General features: G+C 38.7%; 1 non-coding gene and 1 pseudogene across 1 annotated transcript; both read left to right on the plus strand.

Moving 5' to 3' along the window:
- LOC136397068 (GTP-binding nuclear protein Ran-like) overlaps positions 1 to 20,456 on the plus strand; it is a 241,508-nt pseudogene that overhangs the window by 154,590 nt on the left and 66,462 nt on the right.
- On the plus strand, positions 8,826 to 8,928 carry LOC136401973 (U6 spliceosomal RNA). Its single transcript, XR_010750891.1, has one exon. It is a non-coding gene; the product is annotated as a U6 spliceosomal RNA (small nuclear RNA).

A 20,456-nucleotide genomic window follows, 5' to 3' on the forward strand; every position in this document is an offset into this window, starting at 1 on the left:
TAAATATAAATTCTACTATATTTTATTTTCTAATGCATTTTAGTTTGCATACATAGTTGCTATGTTTGGTACATAAAAGTTTCTAGTCAGCATGTTCCCTTTATAAATAGTAATTTTAGTATATATTTCTTTATATTAATTAGTTCTATTATCCTTAAGTTTAAGCTTCTTTAGTATTTATAATTCCACTCATGCTGTATTTTGCTTGAATTTGATTCATACCTCTCTGCTCATCTCTTTGTTATGATGTGTTTTGTATAAAGTCAGTACATAGCTATGTTCTTTTTTACTTTAATTTAATGGTCTTTCTTCTTATAAAATTATTTCAGTCAACATTTAATGTAATGACAAAACATTTTTTTAAATCTTATTTTTCAATTAGAGTCTACAGTCAATATTATTTTATACTTGTTTCAGGTATATAACATTGCAGTTAGACAATCATATACTTTATAAAGTTTATTCCTTCTGATATTTCATGTACTCACCTGGCACTATACATAACTATTAAAATATTCCTGGGTATATTTTCTATGCTATAATTTATATTCCCGTGACTAGTTTGTAACAATTTATACTTCTTAATCCTTTCATTCTTTTCACAGAACCCCTAAATCCTCCCTCCCCTCTAACAACCATTAGTCTATTCTCTATATCTATATGAGTATATTTCTATTTTGTTTGTTTACTTTGTTCTTTTGACTCCATGTGTAAGGAAATCATGTGTTTTTTTCTCTGACTTATTGCTTTCAGCATCATACCCTGTAGGTCTATACACATTGTCGCAAATGACAAGATTTCATTCTTTTTTATGGCTCAGTAATATTCCATTCAGATGATAACATTTTATTCTTTACCTTATGTTACTGTTTTATTATATATAGTCAGTTCTGCTATAGTGCTTAGGGGACAATTTGGATGTAAAATTAATTTTGTTTGTTTAGAAATCATTTCATAAATATCCTTAAAACTTTTAAGTAAAGGCAGAAAACTGTACTGGTTAGCCTGAGCCAAACATTAATTAATACACGAAAAACACCATGCTCACCTCTGAGATATCTGCCAGCTACCTCAGTTCAAACCATGTTTATTCTACATGGTTCTGTTTTTCTAGCCTTTTGAATTTATAAACTTTTATATATAAAATAAAAACACTTTTTTTAACATTTCCAATTTATCTAAATATCCAGATTCAAAAACTGTAAGCAGTGTATGTGAAGGAAAACCTTTAAGTATTGAGGGGAACCTTGGAGTAAAGTGTTTTGAAGGAAATGAGAGAAAACATGATAACTCCTGAGGAAACACATAAGGGAACACACCTTGTGTGCCATCAGAGACAACTGCACAAAAATAAATGTCTATGTCTGGGACATCTGTAAACGCTGTGAAAGTCAATAAAATAAGAACAAGTACTAAAAAAAACCAGAAGATACTGAAATATTGTTGAGTGTATGAATGAAAGTCCAAATTGTGCAACAACTGAGAACAACCTTCCTCACAATCAAAGAGAAAGCATCATTTACATACAAAGACCTCTATCACCAAACCCTGTAGAACTGGCTCCTGTTAGTGCTGCTAGCGACCAGGTCTGGGATGTTCAAATATCACTATGTTTTCCAAAACCTTCAGTTGTTGGTGAAGCTGCAAGTGCAGAAGAGAAATCCACAGAGAATTTCTAGCAGTGATATTGAAGTTAATTAAAGGGGAAAGTGAGGTATTGACAAGTACCTACTATTAACATGTGCCTGAAAGACCTACGTCTGAAAAGCAAAAAAAAAAAAGAAGCCTCAGGATTTAAGGATGCAAAAGATTGTAAATTTTGACAATTTCCCTTTCACAACTTCACAACTCACGAATTCCAATCTTTCCAGCTTCTATTTTCATATGCAAACTGCTATACTTTCCAAGGCAATATGCCATATTTGTTGTACTATCAATGTATTTTTAACAATTTAACATGTTTAAAACTGTTATACCTTTTTTATTAGGTTCCAATCTTTAAACTAACAAAGTTTTTGAGTGTTGTACTCCAGACCTCACTTTTCCCATGAGATTTGTGTTTTTTAAATTATATGATTTTGATGACAGTCATTTTTAAGAATGAATATGTAGTTATACAACAAATTACATTTTATATTCTCTTTCTTTTTTATTTCCTTATTTTTGCTAGTTTCATTTCATTTTTTATTCATATTAATGAGTATGTTTTATATTGTCCTACTTTTTAAAAGAAGTTATATTAATGAGACACTTAATCAGGTACATATCTTTTTGTCTTTCTACTAATATTAAAAATCAGATGACATGTCTTTTCTCAACCAAAATGCTCTAATTCTATTCTACTTCCTGCTTTCTCATCCTTGTTCACAAAGACACACACCCACAACACAACACACACAACACATCAATGTACTGTGTTTAGATTTCTCCTCTTCTATATGCCCAGATAAAGGGGTATGTTTAAATGTTTTTACTTTTCTTCTCTCCCATTCGTGGTAAACTCTCAGGTTTTGCTCAAATAATGTAGTACTTTTGATTCTAGGTTAGTATTAAGTCCCCATGTATCCCTTCAGTTTCAAGACTCCACAATTAAGTCTTTCATTAAGAGTCCACATCATTTAGATTTATAAATAAATCATATCAATAGATTTAGCTATTTGACTACATAGCCTCTTCTCCATCTCTATTATAGGCTCTCTATTCTATATATTATGATTTAAATACATTGTTTTCTCAATTCTTTTCTTCTACATGTAGCATATACTCTATGGTTTGCATCATTATAAATATCTTTCCTTCACACTGAAAGATGAATATCTTTTATGAGAGGATTCAGGATTTCTGACTTAAAATCTTTTTTCTTCAGTATGTTATTCTACTCTCTTCTATATTCTTCTTTTACAGATAAGAATTTTATTGACAGTAAGATTCTGTTTCTTTTGTAAGAATCCCTCCTTTTTTTCTATGAATACTTATAAGGATCTTTCTTTAAACATTTGCCATGAAATTCTTTGGCGCATATATTTGTTCAACAACTCTACTTGAACATCATGAAGTTCAGTTGGGTCATTCTTCATCCCAGGAAAGTTTTTAACTATTGGTTTAGTCATGTCTCTTCTCTATTCTGTTTTCTTCTTCTGAAACTCCATTTGTTCACATATCAGTTACCTTCCAAAAGTCTTTCCATGTCGTTTATCTATTTTTTTTAATGCATACATTGAGATATTTTTTCCTTTGATCTTCTGGGCCACTAATTGTCAGTTCTCTGTACTTATTAAGGTATATTTAAGGCACAACAGATACATTCAGTTATTCAATACAATTGCAGTGTGTTTCCTGATCACATAAAATGTAAGTGGTAAAAGTTAGAGGAGCTGGTTCTGCTCAGTCAACCTTGTCTGATAAAGACTGGCCATCTTCAACATAGGGCTTCCCAGGTCACTTTGGGAATCTACATCCAGCCAGTTAATGGGGAGAGAGGATCACCATTGGCAGTTTGTCAGTTTTGGAATTGGTGCATGTTACTTCTACTCACATTCCATTAGCATGAATCAACTGCATGGGCATTCATACATGCAAAAGGGGTTGGGGAGTATAATCTACCTACATGCCCGGGACAAAGAGGCGCGTGCTTTTGTGGAACACATAGTAGTAGTCTCTGTCACCTTACCAAAGACTGCCACTCTGCCAATATTTACTGTAAATTCTTTGGTTGAGAAATCAGACTTTCTTTCTTTTTTTGGGGGGAGGGTGAATTTTGGGGTTTTTTTTGTTTGTTTATTTTAGTTCCAAAAAGACTGTCTATCTAATCTAGAGGTTCATTCTTATTTGCATTTGTTTCCTTTGTCCTGACTGATCCCTCTATCTCTGGCTGCTTGGCCATTTTAAATGTTTTTGCTTTTGTTTTCTTTTTTTCTGCTCAGTGGAACTAAGGGCTGTTCACAGAGAACTGAAGTGATGAAAGGAACACAAATACTGATTGTCCACCATAGCAGTGAAGAAGTCCTTATAAAGCACCTGGCATTCTCTCCTGGGCTTGGGCACATGGAAGAAGTCTGAGAATGATCCAATTCTTTTCCCATTATCTAAAAAATATATATTATTCCTTGTTGAAAACCAGGCCCACAAACATGTTGCTCTTCCACTGGGTTTTTACTAATCTCAAGGGTCAAGCTTTCTATAGGTTCCAGGGATTAGCAATCTAGTTCAAGGCTCCTTTCATGGTCTTGGGCGCATGCCGCATCAAAGAGGAGAAATAAAGCCTTCCTTTTCACCTGCCATTCCATAGGTTCTAGCAGCCATTTGATTCAGGAAAGACAGTTTGGATGGGGTAAATATTAGAAAGTAAGACCAACCAATTTAGGATCACATTCCTAGAATTTCCTGTTTTGAATCTTTGTACATTAACTTGAGGAGACATTTTTCCTCCCAACAGCAAAAAGATTTTTTTTTCAATCAAGCAAGAAGTAGTGAAGTGAAAATACAGACCCCTGCATGCATCCCAACTGGGATGTACCCAGCAACCCCCATCTGGGGCTGATGTTCTGCCCATCTGGGGCTGCTGCTCCACTGCTCGGCAACTGAGCTATTTTAGCATCCAAGGCAAAGCCATGAAGCCATCCTCAGTGTCCAGGGCCAACTTGCTTGAACCTTTTGAGCCATGGTTATGAGAGGCGAAGCAAGAGGGAGGGGTAGAGAAGCAGATGGTCACTTATCCTGTGTGCCCTGACTGGAAATTGAACCTGGAATTACCACATGCCTGCCAATGCTCTACCACTGAGCCAACCAGCCAGGGCCCAAAGATTTCATTTTAATCTCTATGTGCTTGTTCCTTGTTGTTTAATGAAATATATATATATGAAAAAAATACCAAAAACTGAGATGCTATGTTCTTTTATAAGAAATGTAGTTGTATCCATTTCATGTAGTAAAGTAACATAAAATCAATTATTGAAGAATCAAAATTCTATTATATTTACTTTGGTAAATAGCTATGATTCCATTATAATTGGTATTAATTCTATAAACAGTATTATGCCTTTTTTCTTTCTTTAAATTGTAGATACATAAATAAAATGTTCTGAAATTTCATTTTTACCATCAACATTTCCAAACAAACAAAACAACCTTCAAACTGAAATGACAGCTTTATCATAAGTTCTAAATAATTGTCCATTAAAATTAGTGAGACTTAATTTTGAAGATAAAATATAAAATAAAATATCCTTATATTAGATTTGAGTAACCAGTACTTTCATAAATCTATTTGTGCTAATTATTTTCTAGAATAATCCTGAATAGTGAAGGCGTTTTTGTTCTCTCTGAATCTAACAATCACTCATTATAATTAAAATGACTGGAAAATATCTTATTTGGCCTAGAATAAAGGGAAACGCTTAGAGGGAAAAAAAACAAAACACCAGAGCTATTATTTTGACGGGAACAACCATTACCCTTTTGCTTCTTTCACAACTCTCACTTCCAATCTAGGGTTTCATAATTTTGGAAAAAAAGAAAAGACAGGTAATGAATGAATTGTATACAACTTTTTTTTTTACCACCAATTCAAAACTTCACTTTTAAAGGCCAAGTGACTACTATATTTATTATTCAATAAACTTGTAATTTCTAACAATGACTGCAAAATTTTATAATGGTCAGGTCATTTGTTCTTTTCCCAGGAAACTTGCCACAACGGAATTACCTTTCAAACTGCATACTGTTACTATTCAACACTCATACCATGAGCATTAATTTGCACAAGCTACCATGCACTTGCCACTGATGAAAATACAAATAACAAATTACACATTTAAAAGCTTCAGTTGAATTTAAAAATATGTCCAATATCACCTGTGACCCTGGACAGAGGGAACTGGCTGTGGTAATTGGGGAAAAATATGACTGCTTCCATCTCATATGTTTTCCAATGAGAGAATTTCACATGTTAAAATAAAACAAAAAAACCTACTTACTTATAATTATAAGAACCATTTTTTGTGAACCATCCTCTTCAAAAAATAATTTGAGAAAAGGCCAATATAGTAAGTACAATGTGGCTCTTCCATAAAATTTAGAATTTATGTTTGTAAAACAACACTTAGTTTGTTCTAGATACTGGGAACTGATAGAGATTAAGTCCGCAGAACACACATGGTCTAGTGGAGAGAAAGTCATATCATCAATGATTACAAACTATTATGAGTTATAATGTGGCTACAAGATACAGTCACACTGTATTGGTTAAGATAACAGTAGTGGCAGCCCTGGTTGGTTGTCTCTGCGGTAGAGCGTTGGCGTGTGGAAGTCCTGGGTTCGATTTCCAGTCAGGGTACACAGGAAAAGTGACCATCTGGTTCTCCATCACTCCCCCTCTCCTTTCTCTCTGTCTCTCTCTCTGTCTCTATCTCCTACCTCCCTCACACAGCTGTGGTTCATTCAAGCAATGAATGAACCATGGGTGCTGAGGATGGCACCATGGCCTTGCCTCAGGTGCTAAAATTGCTCAGTTGCTGAGCAATGAAGCAACAGCCCCAGATGACCACAGCATCACCCATTAGGGGGCTTGTTGGGTGGATACTGGTTGGGGTGCACACAGGAGTCTGTCTCTCTGCCTCCTAGCCTCTCACTTAATTTAAAAATAATAATAATAACAGTAGTGGCGATAATGGATAAAACCCAAAATTTGAGTGAGAGATTTAACATCATGAAGGTTTATTTCTCACTCTTACAATGCCCCATGCAGGCATTAATGGTTGGGCAGTTCTCTAAACAATGACTGGAGGACCTGGTTCTCTTTTTTCAATATAGTCATGTGCTGAATAATGATCTTTCAGTCAATGATGTTCCACATACACAAAGGTGATCCCATAGGATTATAGTGGAGCTAAAAAATTTCTATTGCCCAGTGATGTCATAGCTGCGGTATTGTCATAGGGCAAGACATTACTCTTTTGTGCCCTGTAAGTCCATCCATAGCAATGCCGTTATCCAGAAATGCCTGGGGCACTCACCTGGCTGGTGCTTCCTCCACCTCCCCTTTCTAAACCAATGTTACTATTGGAATGACCCTTGTAGTTCTTATTATGATTGTAAGATGCCCTTTCACCATAACCATTGGAACACTTTGAAGAAAAGAAAAAGAGTTGATTACTTGCAGATCCTGGAGAGTAGAAGGCATGGCCAAGGGCACATACTAGGGCTGTGGAGAAAGAGACAGAGAGGAGGGGGTGGAGAGTTTCCACCTCACAAGTGCATGTGTGTGGGCCTGAGGCTCAGCTTTTATTGGGGTTGAGGGTAGGGGCCTAGGCTTTTGTGAGAATACTCTTTAATGGTGAATATCAAACACAAGGGTGGGAATTTAAGGCACAGGAAAAGAAAAAAATTAATAAAGCCCAGGAAGTAATAAAAAAATAAATGTAGTCCAAATTGTCAGTTATCTAAATCAACTAAGTCTCTTAGAAAAAAACAAAAAACAAAAAAAAAGGAGCACCATGGGAGGAGGCAGCCCGGCTCTGCAGCTAGCCGTGTGGCTGGCAGTGCATGGACTCAGGGTAGTTTTATGGAAGCAGATGCCTCTGTGAAATGCAGCCAGCCTAGAAATGGATGCCTCGGCAATTAAAGCTAAGTCAGGCACTCTCATCGCGAAAAAGAAAGCCAACTGTCAAAGCTTCCACTCCACTTACTCCGGTGTTTGTGCTGATGCTGGTGTCAACAAACCTGCCACACTGCCAGTTGAGTAAAAGTGTAGCACATACAATTACTAGTAGGCTATACCATCTAGGTTTGTGTAAGGGCACTCTATGATGTTCACACAACAACAAATTCACCTAATGACATATTTCCCAGAACTTATTCCCCATGTTAAGCAGCACATGGCTAAAGTGCCATATCTCCACCACACAGCTCCTGAGACTCCTATAAGGGGTTCTTTAAACCGGCTGTCTGAAAGTGAAAAATGGTACCAAAAAATGACAACTGGAAAGAATTTATGGCCATGTGTAAATACATACACTGTTTCCACTCACATTCTATGGCCATGTCAAACAATAAGTGAGGCTGAGAAATATTTTGTTGTGTGCCAGAAAGGAAAAGAAATACATTTGGTATTCTGCAGGAAGGTGTGTACATTAGTAGATAAAGAAAGAAAATTCTACAGGGGCATTAATTCTTCTACTACTCCAAGTCATCATCTACTTTCCAGGTGGACAGTGCATTGTAAAGAGCATTCCAGGGCCAAGTAAGAGATAATGCAAGTACAAAGAGACGTGGAATTACCCGGGGTACTGGTAGAAGAGTAGGTTGTACTGTTTGGCTGGACTGCAGGATGCAGAGGTAGTAGGGTGTAAAACTGAAAGTGAGAGACCAGATCCTTTAGTTCATTGCCACAAAACTTAATATATTTTGTATACCTTTAGGAGTTGGTATTATATTAGGAAAAACTTAAAGAATAAGCCTCATTCTTAAAGAGGTTCCAATTTAGCAGAGATCATAAAAAAGCAAAGCTGTTTTAAGAAATAAGATAAACTCTAGACATACTTAAGGGAAGAATTATTAGAGTTTTGTGTCTGACTGAATGGGATATGGCAGGGAAGATTAGAAGAATAGACTGATGGTGAAAAAAAGAAATATAAAATGACTTTCAGACTTCTCATTTGGAGACTGGGTAACTAGGAGAGAGAATATAGGAATAGATATATGTTAGAGGATGGGTAGAATCAATTAATTTTAAACTTTTTGAGCTCTAGGAAGTTATGGGACATTCACTTCAAGACTCTCAAGTTTTAAAATTTACATAGATAGATGTAATTAAAATTTTGTTCTGCTTGCTTCAAGAGCACATGTACTAAAATTGAAATGACACAGAGCAGATTACCAAGGACCTTGTGCAAGGATGACATGCAAATTCATGAAGTGTTCTATATTTTAAAAAATAATTTGTTCAGTCTCAGCTGTCTAGAAGCAGGCTCCATCAGCTGTTTCTGTCTCTCTGCTCTATTTGCAGCACCTCTTACTTGAACTTTTTCCCAGTTGGTTAATAAACACATTTTTATTGTATAAAAAAAAAATGCAGGCCCTGGCCAGTTGGCTCAGCGGTAGAGCGTCGGCCTGGCGTGCGGGGGACCCGGGTTCGATTCCCGGCCAGGGCACATAGGAGAAGCGCCCATTTGCTTCTTCACCCCCCACCCCCCTCCTTCCTCTCTGTCTCTCTCTTCCCCTCCCGCAGCCAAGGCTCCATTGGAGCAAAGATGGCCCGGGCGCTGGGGATGGCTCCTTGGCCTCTGCCCCAGGCGCTAGAGTGGCTCTGGTCACGGCAGAGCGAAGCCCTGGAGGGGCAGAGCATCCCCCCTGGTGGGCAGAGCTTCGCCCCTGGTGGGCGTGCCGGGTGGATCCCGGTAGGGCGCATGCGGGAGTCTGTCTGACTGTCTCTCCCCGTTTCCAGCTTCAGAAAAATACAAAAAAAAAAAAAGGTAAAAAAAAAAAAAAAATGCAATCATCCCTTAAAATCTCATGTCATTCTGATGACATTAAACAAAAGATTTCAAAATGAAAAAAAAAAAAAGGACTTTCTTACTTCTGTCCATTATAGATTTCTGTCTTTTCACAAGAACGAAACTGCTTTTGTTATTGTATGCCATGAGTGATTTTTCTAATCGACAAAACTAATAGGTTGTTTTCACTCAGGCTACCAGGTATTTTGGAAACTGTGACATCATTAAACGGTCCCCTCTAATTAACACCATCTGCCATTTTGGGTGTGATGACAATCTTCTCTTCTGCTATTCTTACTAATTTTCTCATTTTCCATGAATGACTCCACTTTCTTTTTCTACTTTTCATAATTGCCCCTTCTTTTTCCAGGTAGCAACCTCATCTACATTTCTGTCCTTAACAATCAGCTTCATCAAGGGTCTCATTCAAATGATTCCATAGTGCAGGGAGGTGGCTCAAATGAGTGGGAAATATTTGCATATGCACATTCTAAGTGAAGAGCTGGATTTAGGGCCAAAACAAGCAGCAACTCCTCAGTTCCCTTTGATATTTGCCATATGAAAATGCTAAGCACTAAGCTCAGATTTCCTGATTTATTAAGAAAAGTTCATTTTTTTAGTATGATATTAATTAAATGATAGACCGTTTATTTGTCAAAATCTGTTGAGGGAAAAGAACAATTCATTCCTCCAGTTTGCTATTTTGCAGTTTCTAACATAAACAAATGAGTCTTCAATTAATATCTACAGTCCTGACCTTTGTCCTCGGTACAGTATCAGAGCTCTAGTTATAAACTGGATACCCTCACTTGGTCATCACACAGGCATCTCAAATTCAGCACACACAACATCAAGATGTGTGGAATGTGGGAAGTCCAGTTTCTATTCTCTTCCTGAAATATGCTTTAGGACATATTTTAAATCTTTCATACCTATCATCTTTATTTAGACATCAGTGATAAGGTCTAAAGATAACAGTTAAGCAAAAATTCAAAACTCTGAATAACATATATGCAATAGGTCATTTCGATGTGTTGGACAATCTATACAAAACAATACTAGTAATAGTAGGTATAATAAGGAGAGTAGTAGGCAGTATGTACTATTTCTACTACTGTATTAGACAATGTGTTAAGAATTTTACATGAATTAACCTGAACATGCAATGGCGCAATGGATAGAGAGTCGGACTGGGACATGGAGGACCCAGGTTCAAAACCCCAAGGTCACCAGCTTAAGAGCGGGGCCTCTGGCTTGAGTGTGGAATCAAAGACATGACCCTGTGGTCGCTGGCTTGAAGCCCAAGGTCATTAGCTTGAAGTCCAAGCTCAATGGCTTGAGCAAGGGGTCACTTGCTCTGCTGTAGCCCCCCAGTCAAGGCACATATGAGAAATCAATCAATGAACAACTAAGGTGCTGCAATGAAGAATTGATGTTTCTCATCTCTCTCTCTTCCTGTCTGTTCCTCTCTCTGACTCTCTCTCTCTCTCTGTCTCTGTAAAAAAAGAAAAAGAATTTTACATGAATTAAATAAAGAATCTTCAAAACAATTGTAGGAGAAAAGTACTTTTATTATCCCTGTTTTATAAGCAAGGAAATGTATATTCCAGTAACTTGTCAAAGTAATTTAGTAGTAAATGGTTGAATTCAGGATCCAAATCTAGACCTGACTAACCCGAGAGCCTTGTAAACACTATACTCTGTTCTCAGTCCTACATATCCCAAAATCATAATGGTTGAAACTGAGGTTCAAAACATTTTGAACAATTTTGATGAGAAATCTACTGTAAATAATAAATTCTCTTTCCAGAATGGTGCTGTGAAATTGTGACCTTTGACCAAGGTAGATTGGTTACTCCTCATCTGTGAGGACGCCAGAAATTATGGTATGTCCAGTATCACTCCCTCCTTCAAATTATAAAACTTCTCCTTTGTTCTTGAAGACTTCCTGCCTCCCATTCTGAAGTTTCTCATTGGGTGGGCAATCAAAGGGCCACGCCTATCTCGTCATGCTATAGTAGTGGGATTTGTGTTAGTTTTCGGTGATGACCAAGTGCCAAAGGTTGGGTGGAAACAATACAAATGTATTTTCTCACTGTTCTGAAAGCTAACAGTTCAAGATCAAAGTGTTGGCAGTGTCGGTTCCTTCTGAGACCTCACTCCTTGACTTGTAGATGACCACCTTCTCCCTGCACCTTCATAGGATCCCTCTCTGCAGGTCTGTCTCTAGATTTCCTCTTCTTTTTTTTTTTTTTTTTTTTTTTTTACAGAGGCAGAGAGAGAGTCAGGGAGAGGGATAGACAGGGACAGACAGACAGGAATGGAGAGATGAGAAGCATCAATCATTAGTTTTTCGTTGTGCATTGCAACACCTTAATTGTTTATTGATTGCCTTCTCATACGTGCCTTGACCGTGGGCCTTCAGCAGACCAAGGAACCCCTTGCTCGAGCCAGCAACCTTGGGCTCAAGCTGGTGAACTTTTGCTCAAACCAGATGAGCCCTTGCTCAAGCTGGCGACCTCGGGGTCTCGAACCTGGGTCTTCCACATCCCAGTCCGATGCTCTATCCACTGCGCCACCACCCGGTCAGGCTAGATTTCCTCTTCTTATAAGGACAGCAGTCATATTGGATTAGTGCCACTCCAATGACCTCATTTTAACTTAATTACCTCTTTAAAGAACCTTTTTCAAAACATATAGTCATATTCTGATGTACTAGGAGTTGAAATTTCAATAAATAAATAAAATTTGGAGGAATATAACTTGGCTAGTAACAAGGAGAAATCAAAGCTAACCAATTTCTGATTGATATCTTATTCCTTGCCCCTAAACAGAGATGTTGGTCCCATTTGGAAATATTTTTCAAGCAAGGTTAAACAGTGTCTTCTTGAGGATTGGTAAGAAGGTGGAAAAACAAAGGTCATACCCTACTCTCTGAGATTTCTAGGTCCAAGGTTAATGTAGGTTTAGAGATTACAAAAAGTGAAAAAGTTTTCTTCACAGCCCTCTGGATCAACAGGAGGAAAACAGATGTGAGAAATGGAGAGGAGAGAGGATTCTGATGATATTATTAGACCACAGGTATCCAGCATGCCTGAACCTGGGAACCTCTGTAATTTTTACTTGAGGCCATGCACTTTTGTTTTATTAAACTATTTCGAATTGAAATTTTGTCCCTTCCAATTGAAAGAGACCTAACAAATATACCTTGGAAAAATAGGTACCTTTGGCAGAATAAATTAGGTAGACCAATTAATGTTTTATGGGCATGAATATGAATCAATAATAGGTTATGAAACATCATTCATAGTCAATTTCCCAGTTAAACAATTCTATATGCTTACAGTATGTTGCAAATCAAGTGATCATTACCCTGCCGAGTATTTCCCTAGATGGAACTCCTGGAAAACAGAGGGGCAATGGGAAATCCTTATGGATAACTTGACAACAACTTAAATTCTTCAAGCAACTTTTTTTTACAAACCAACTTTAATATATGAGATCAAAAGAGAATAAGAAATAATTCACAAAGGAGAAATTTCTCAATCTCTCTTGTAATAAATGCAAAATAAGGCAAGTTGTCATTTTTCCTCTATGAAATTTATAAAAATGTATAACAATTCTAGTGTTGATCCCGAAGTATTTTCTAACCTCCTTCCTTATTGGCTTATGGCATTTTCTGGGCAACTTGTGATTGGGTGACACCATGTCACTAGTTAATAAGGCTATGAATATAAGTGATATTTTTCACTTCTAGGAGGGACTGTTTAGTTACTGATATAAAACCCTACAGAGTCAGGAAGACACAGAGCAGGTTGCTTATTTAGCCCAAAAAAGATGTGTAGTTTGAGCAAGATATAAACCCAAATAATAAGTCATTGAAAGTGACATAGACTCTTCTGACTAAAAAAAAAGATAAAAGTATAATAGCCTATTTTGACAAGGTGAATTAAAGCCGCACAGTTTATCTGTTGTTAATGACAGGTAAACTAGAGAAACTATTTTTAGTATACGTTTGTAGGATATCCTAAGAGATGATTCATTATTCTTAATGACTCACTTTTTTTCCTGGTAATGTATCCCAATATAAAAAAGGAAAAGGGTGATAATGTGATTGTATAATAAAAAGGGTGTAATGAAATTGTTAGAAGTGATAACAACCATTTTAGTTTCTAGGAAGTTCAGAGCCAAATTTGTTTTAATAAAGTTCCAGTGTACTGTAAGTTAAGAGTAAGAGTTCAGGCCATACATTAGTCAGGGTTCTCCAGAGAAACAGAATCAATAGGATATACAGAGATTTTTATTTAGAATTTTTAATGAGATTTAGTATAGGAATTGGCTCATGTGGTTATGGAGGCCAAGAAGTCCATAATCTACTGTCTGCGAGGTGATGATTCAGCAGAACTAGTGGGATAATTTAGTCCAAATTCAAAAGCCCAAGGATCCAGGGACCACTGGTATAAGCCTGGTTCTGAGCTCAAAAGCTTGAGACTCAGGAGTACTGCTGGCAGAGGGCAGAAGAAGATGATGTTTTAGCTCAAGCACTCAGAGAAAATTTGTCTTTCCTCAATCTCTTGGTTCTATGTAGGTGCTCCACAGGTTGGAAGATGTCTACCCATATTAATTAGGGTGACCTTCTTTGCTCAGTCTATTGATTCAAAAGTTCTTCTCTTTTAGAGACACCTTCACAGACATCCTCAGAATAAAATTTTACCAGCTCTCAGGGCATTAGTCAAGTTGACACATACAATCTTCCCCTTGAGTGTTAATTTTTAATAGAAATTAAAGTTCATACTTATTCTTCTATAATTACTGTTGAATCTTAACAGAAGCATCTCACTCAGATAGGAAGATGGATTTTGAGCTTCTTAGCATCTGTAGTCTGGAACTTTTTATTACTGGAATGCATGTGGTATGTGGTCTCATTCACATTAATAAGGCCAAAGAGCTATCAGATGAGCACACCAAGAAAACCAAATTAATGGTTTAATTTGTTTCTTAAATTGGTCCCTTTTGCCCTGGCCAGATGGCTCAGTTGTTGGAGCATTATCCTGATGCCTCAAATTTGCAGGTTTGAATCCTGGTCAGGGCACTTACAAGAATCAGTCAGTGAATGCATGGATAAGTGGAACAACAAATCAATGTGTCTTTTTTCCTCTCCCTTCTTTTCTCACTAAAATCAATCATTAAATAATTTTTCTTTAATGGCTCCTTCTCTTTTTACCTTATGTGTGGTTCTCATCATTTACAAGCTTTTCATGACTAAATTTTTCTCCTTTTTTTTAGAAAGAGAGAGAGAGAGAGAGAGAGAGAGAGAGAGGAAAGTAGAGAAATAAGAAGCATCAGCTCATAGTTGCAGCACCTAAGCCGTTTATTGACTGATTGACTGTTTTCTCATATGTGCCTTGACTGGGATGCAGGGGACTCCAGTTGATCTGATGACCCCTTGCTCAACCCAGGCACCTGGGGCTCAAGCCAGTGACCATGAGGTCATGTTTATGATCTCATGTTTAAGCTAGTGACCCCATGCTCATGCTGGTAAGCCCTCCCTCAAGCCAGGTGAGCCTGCGATTAAACCAGTTACCTTGGGAATTTGAACCTGGGACCTTAGTGTTATAGGTCAATGTTCTATCCACTGTACCACCACCTGGTCAGGCTCTTTTCCATTTACTTGATTTTTAAATTTCAATCAAAATTTCTCTTTCTCTCTCTCTCTCTCTACAGGAAGCCTGGCATGTGTTTTTTCAAACATGGTCCTGAAATCTCTGGGGTAAGTATATGAAGTCAATGAGTTCTTTATGTTCAAAATTATCCATAGTCTACTTCACTATCCTAAAATGGATAATCTCACCAAAACAATAACAAGCTTTGCCCTGAATGTAATCTTCTACCTGGCTTACCTTTTATATGGTTCAATTTTTCTGTCTTCCCTTTAAGCCTCAATTTTCTCAATTTTTTAGCAAATTCCCTTGGGATATATGATTCTTCATGCTGACCACCCACCAGTCATAGCTCCATTTCTTCTAAACTCATTCAGCAAGTCTTTGAAGAGTTTGTGCTGCTCTCTCCCTCTCAAGTCTGTTCAGATTTTCTGGAACCCTATGATGTTGCTTCCCCATCTTCAAGGGGTGGCTCACCACTTGCTCCTTCTATAAGTGTGACTGGAGCGTGGGGTGAATCAGTGGAATCCAAGGCCTTTCCTGCCTGGAGCCTGAGAATTGAGACAAATGACATCAGGCATAAAAACCAGCCCCAAATCTGCTTAAACTCCCAGTTGTCCTCACTCCTTTATCAGAGGTCTAATCCAAATCAAGATGGGATCCTCAACCACACATCAAAAGAAGTGAAAGTTTTAAAATTTACCAATTTGAGCTTAGAGGCTTTTTATTAGATTAGTAGATGATATGAAACATTATGGAGAATACATGAGATAAAAATAGAAATGGCCCTTATGGGAGGTTAATGCTGTGTTGTGTTTTATTCGATTCTGTTAGAGGCACTCTTTATTTGTTTATAAGATCAAGACAGGCCTGACCTGTGGTGGTGCAGTGGATAAAGCGTCGACCTGGAAATGCTGAGGTCGCTGGTTCAAAACCCTGGGCTTGCCTGGTCAAGGCACATATGGGAGTTGATGCTTCCTGCTCCTCCCCCCTTCTCTCTCTCTCGGTCTTTCTCTCCTTTCTCTCTCTGTCTCTCTCCCTCTCTCTCTCCTTTCTAAAATTAAAAAAAAAAAAAAAAAAAAAAAAAAAAAAAAAAAAAAAACAAGATCAAGACAGAGCCTTTAGACTCTAAGAATCTCTGTGATTTATTCCAGTGGTTTACATTAAAATCTCTTCCAGTAGAAAATATAGTAAATTGTCTTGATTTATTGAAATCAGATGGTAGATTTATTATCTTAATATGTATATTTTTGAATGTTTCAAATATTTTATAATAAAAATAGAAGGCATGTTTTATAATTCCAAAATTGGGATCAGCCAAACACCAAAATGTTTGCTGTTAAGGAATTAACTGTACCCTTTTCCCTCCACAATTCAGAAACAACTGAGAAATAGACACAGAAATCAAATGATGATTAGAATGTTATATTCATTATTTGTAAAACAGCTTGAAGATGTGGCTTCAGCCTGACCAGGTGGTAGAGCAGTGAATAGAGCATCGGACTGGGATGCAGAGGACCCTGGTTTGAAACCCGAAGGTCGCCAGCTTGAGCATGGGATCATAGACATGACCCCATGGTCTCTGGCTTGAGTCCAAGGTCACTGGCTTGAGCAGGGGTCACTCACTCTGCTGTAGCCCCTCCTCACGGCACATATGAAAAAGCAATCAATGGACAATTAAGGTGCTGCAAAGAAGAATTGATGCTTCTCATCTCTCTCCCTTCCTGTCTGTTCATCCCTATCTGTCCCTCTCTGTTTCTGTCACACACAAAGATGTGGCTTCAGATCTTGAGTGAAATGCCTTGCTCACTCACCCAGACGCCAGCATGGCCGATGCCAGCAGAAGCGGAGCCCTTATGCACAACAGAGGGTAAATCCCAGCATACCATCTCTGCAGCAAGCAGATCTGAAAGTACGGGCGGGCATAGCTGCTAATGTGAATGGGAAGGGGCATAAGCGAGCTTGCTTCAGGACTTGAAATGTTCTAATTCTTAATCTGTAGTGATTTCATAAGTATGTAAATATTTAAACATCTGTCAAGCGGTACGCTTAAGACTTGTATATTTCTCCATATGTATTAATCTGTTAGGGCTGCCATAACAAAATACCACAGACAGAATGGCTTAAACAGCTGAAATTTATTTTCTTGCAGTTCTGGAGGTTGGAAGCCCATCATGAAGGTGCCAACAGAGTTCTCCTGAGGCCTCTCTCCTTGGCTTGCAGATGACCATCTTCTCTCTATATCCGTACATGGCCTTTTCTCAGTGAGCGCCCAACCCCATTGTCTTTTCTGAGGACACCATTCATACTGGAACAGGTCTCACCCTTATAACCTTTTTTAATCATAATTCATTAAGGGCCCTATCTCCAAATGCAACCACATTGAGGGTGAAGGGAAAACAGCTGTGATAGGCTTGCTCACTTGCACTTTGCATGATTAGTGCATGAGCGCGTGGCAGAGCCACATGTGTGTAGCCTATGTAAGGCTACGGGTACTTTCCCTCAGGATGGGTCACTGGCCTGCCACCATGAAGGGTGGTTTTTCTGTTTGCTCACCCGCCCCAGAGAGAAGTGGTTTTCCCTTCCCGTTTCCTCACCCACAGTTACAAGAATCTAATAAAAGGGAGTGGCCCAATGATTTCCAGCTCTGCAGTTCCTCTACTGTCTGCCCCAATCCAGTGTGAACCTGCCTGGCCTCAACCATCAGCATTACAGAGGGTCAACATATAAATTCGGGGAGTACACAGCCCATAACACCATATATATGATGTACTTCAGTAACAGAGTCAGAGAGAGAGAGAGAGAGAGAAAGCAATGTCCATAATATGGAAGCACTTCAGCATAAACAAAGATTAAACTCAGCTGTATGAGTTTAAGATATCTCATCCTCTCCAAAAACAAATCTGATAAGAAAAAAAGAGAGCAGGAAGCCTATAGGAAAGAAATGAGATAGGAGGGGGGCTGAGCAGGGTTGATGAGACATAAAGGCTAGCTTGTCTTGCTTTAGAGCAGGGGTCCCCAAACTACGGCCCGCGGGCCGCATGCGGCCCCCTGAGGCCATTTATCTGGCCCCCGCCGCACTTCCGGAAGGGCACCTCTTTCATTGGTGGTCAGTGAGAGGAGCATAGTTCCCATTGAAATACTGGTCAGTTTATTGATTTAAATTTACTTGTTCTTTATTTTAAATATTGTATTTGTTCCTGTTTTGTTTTGTTTTTTTTTTTACTTTAAAATAAGGTATGTGCAGTGTGCATAGGGATTTGTTCATAGTTTTTTTTTTTATAGTCCGGCCCTCCAATGGTCTGAGGGACAGTGAACTGGCCCCCTGTGTAAAAAGTTTGGGGACCCCTGCTTTAGAGGTAGAATGTAGTCTGGGAGAAACCAAACTTCCTTGTCCTGGGACCAGTTGGTGTACCACGTGGGGCTCATCAGCTGTCCGCTTCCAGTGATAGGGAGGGAGGAACAGGTAAGAGGGAGAGGGAGTAGGTGCTCAGGGACCATGGGAGGCAACCGGGAAATAATAGTGGAAAAGAGCTGAGAGAGAAAAAACAATGGCGGTGCAGAGAGAGAGAGAGAGAGAGAGAGAGAGAGAGAGAGAGAGAAAGGAAGGGGAGAGGAGAAAGATGAAGAGAGGAGGAGACAGGAAGAGGAGGAAGAATGATTTAATATGACTACACAAGGGGCAATCATTTAGCTTAATGTTTAAGTAAATGAACTCTGGAGGCTGACTGCCTCGTACTATGTCCAAGCTCAGTTACTTAAAACCTATGTGAACGTCGGGCAATCACTCAATTGCTCCATGCCTCAGATTCACAATCTGGCCAATCAAGTAGAGAATCCTACCGACCATGTCGGATAATTTATGGAATCTAATAAGCTAGCACACGAACAGCGTGGCATATGTTTCAACACGCCCTGTATTATTATCCCTCAAACTAAAGACTTCCATCTGGGATCCAAAGTATAAACCAGAAATGAGAACCTACCTGCCTCGGAGGATCCAGTGAACGCGCACAACGTGGGAAACCGCCCGCTCCCTCTTCCACTCCAGGTCTGCTCCTCCTGCTGGGCCTACGTTTGTAAATATAATTACCGCCGGCTCCCAGCGCCCCCAGCCCAGACAAATTGCGCTATTTAGCCGGTGCTGCGCGGCTGGGGTGTACACCGTAGTGCTCAGGTGATTTTATTTCAGCCTGCTAGCTCCCAGAGTAGCCCTAATTTCTCATCTAAGAAATGCTGATCTCCTGCCTTCCCAGGATAAGGCTCAGTGAGAATCTGCAGTCCTCAAATGTAATTATTTTTACATGAGTTCTCTTGCTTGTTTTTTATACTGAAACAGATCCCCAAAAATTCTACCAAAGCCCATTTTATTTCCCTTCCCCCTCACTATGCGACAGGTTGCTAGATCACAAGAACCCCTGAGGAGGCTCCTTCCTGAGACGTGAGAGCGCAGGTGTCTGGCTGATTTTTGACGTGGGCACTTTGTTCCTGTCGGGTGCCTCTCCAGAGGCACCGGGTAACCGGGAGCTGAAAAACCTCGGGTAATGTTTACTCTGTGTATTTATGAAAAGGTGTTAACAACTAATTGCATAGCATCACCCACTTAAACATATCTTAAATGGCATTATTACCATGAGTCTGGGGAACATTTTCTTGGCATAGGTTTTTAATAGCCTTTAAAAAGAAAAGGGTCCTATAGGAGATGCCAAATTTGTGGCTTCATCCAGCGCAATTCAGATGGCAGACGGCTACAGAGACAAATGTTTCCATGGTGACCTTCCCCATTCACTCAGTGTTAGGTCTCCAGTATACGCATGAGGATTAATGACATGGCATTAACACTGATAATCATAATGAAGAGAGCTGTCTGGGAGTGGGGCAACTCTACCTTGGCATTTGCAAGGAAATAGGACGGAGGAATTTAGCCGATGTGTAGAGGAAGAAAACATTGAACTACAGGGAAAGTAAATCCATTTCTTTTTTCTTTCATAGAATAGTTTTCCTGCCAGAATAGACCCTGCTGCTGACAGACTTTTATAGTCTCCCCTCTGGGAATTCTCAGCATTACAACAAAATGGGGAGGGAAATAAATTACCCAAAGAAGAGATTCACTAAAGGTCAAAAGAACCAGGATGAGAGAATATGACAGAGGCACAGGCTTAGACTCTACTTAGTTATCATGGTTTGTTTGTTTATATGGTTTAAAATGTTCCTTAGGCAGGCCTTTTAGGAAAAGTCTTTTTACTGAGAGACTTGCCTTTTTCTATAGCTTCATGGCACCACTTTTGTTTTTGTTTTTTTCAGG

Source organism: Saccopteryx leptura, chromosome 3 (assembly GCF_036850995.1).
Source record: "Saccopteryx leptura isolate mSacLep1 chromosome 3, mSacLep1_pri_phased_curated, whole genome shotgun sequence".
Lineage (NCBI taxonomy): Eukaryota > Metazoa > Chordata > Mammalia > Chiroptera > Emballonuridae > Saccopteryx > Saccopteryx leptura.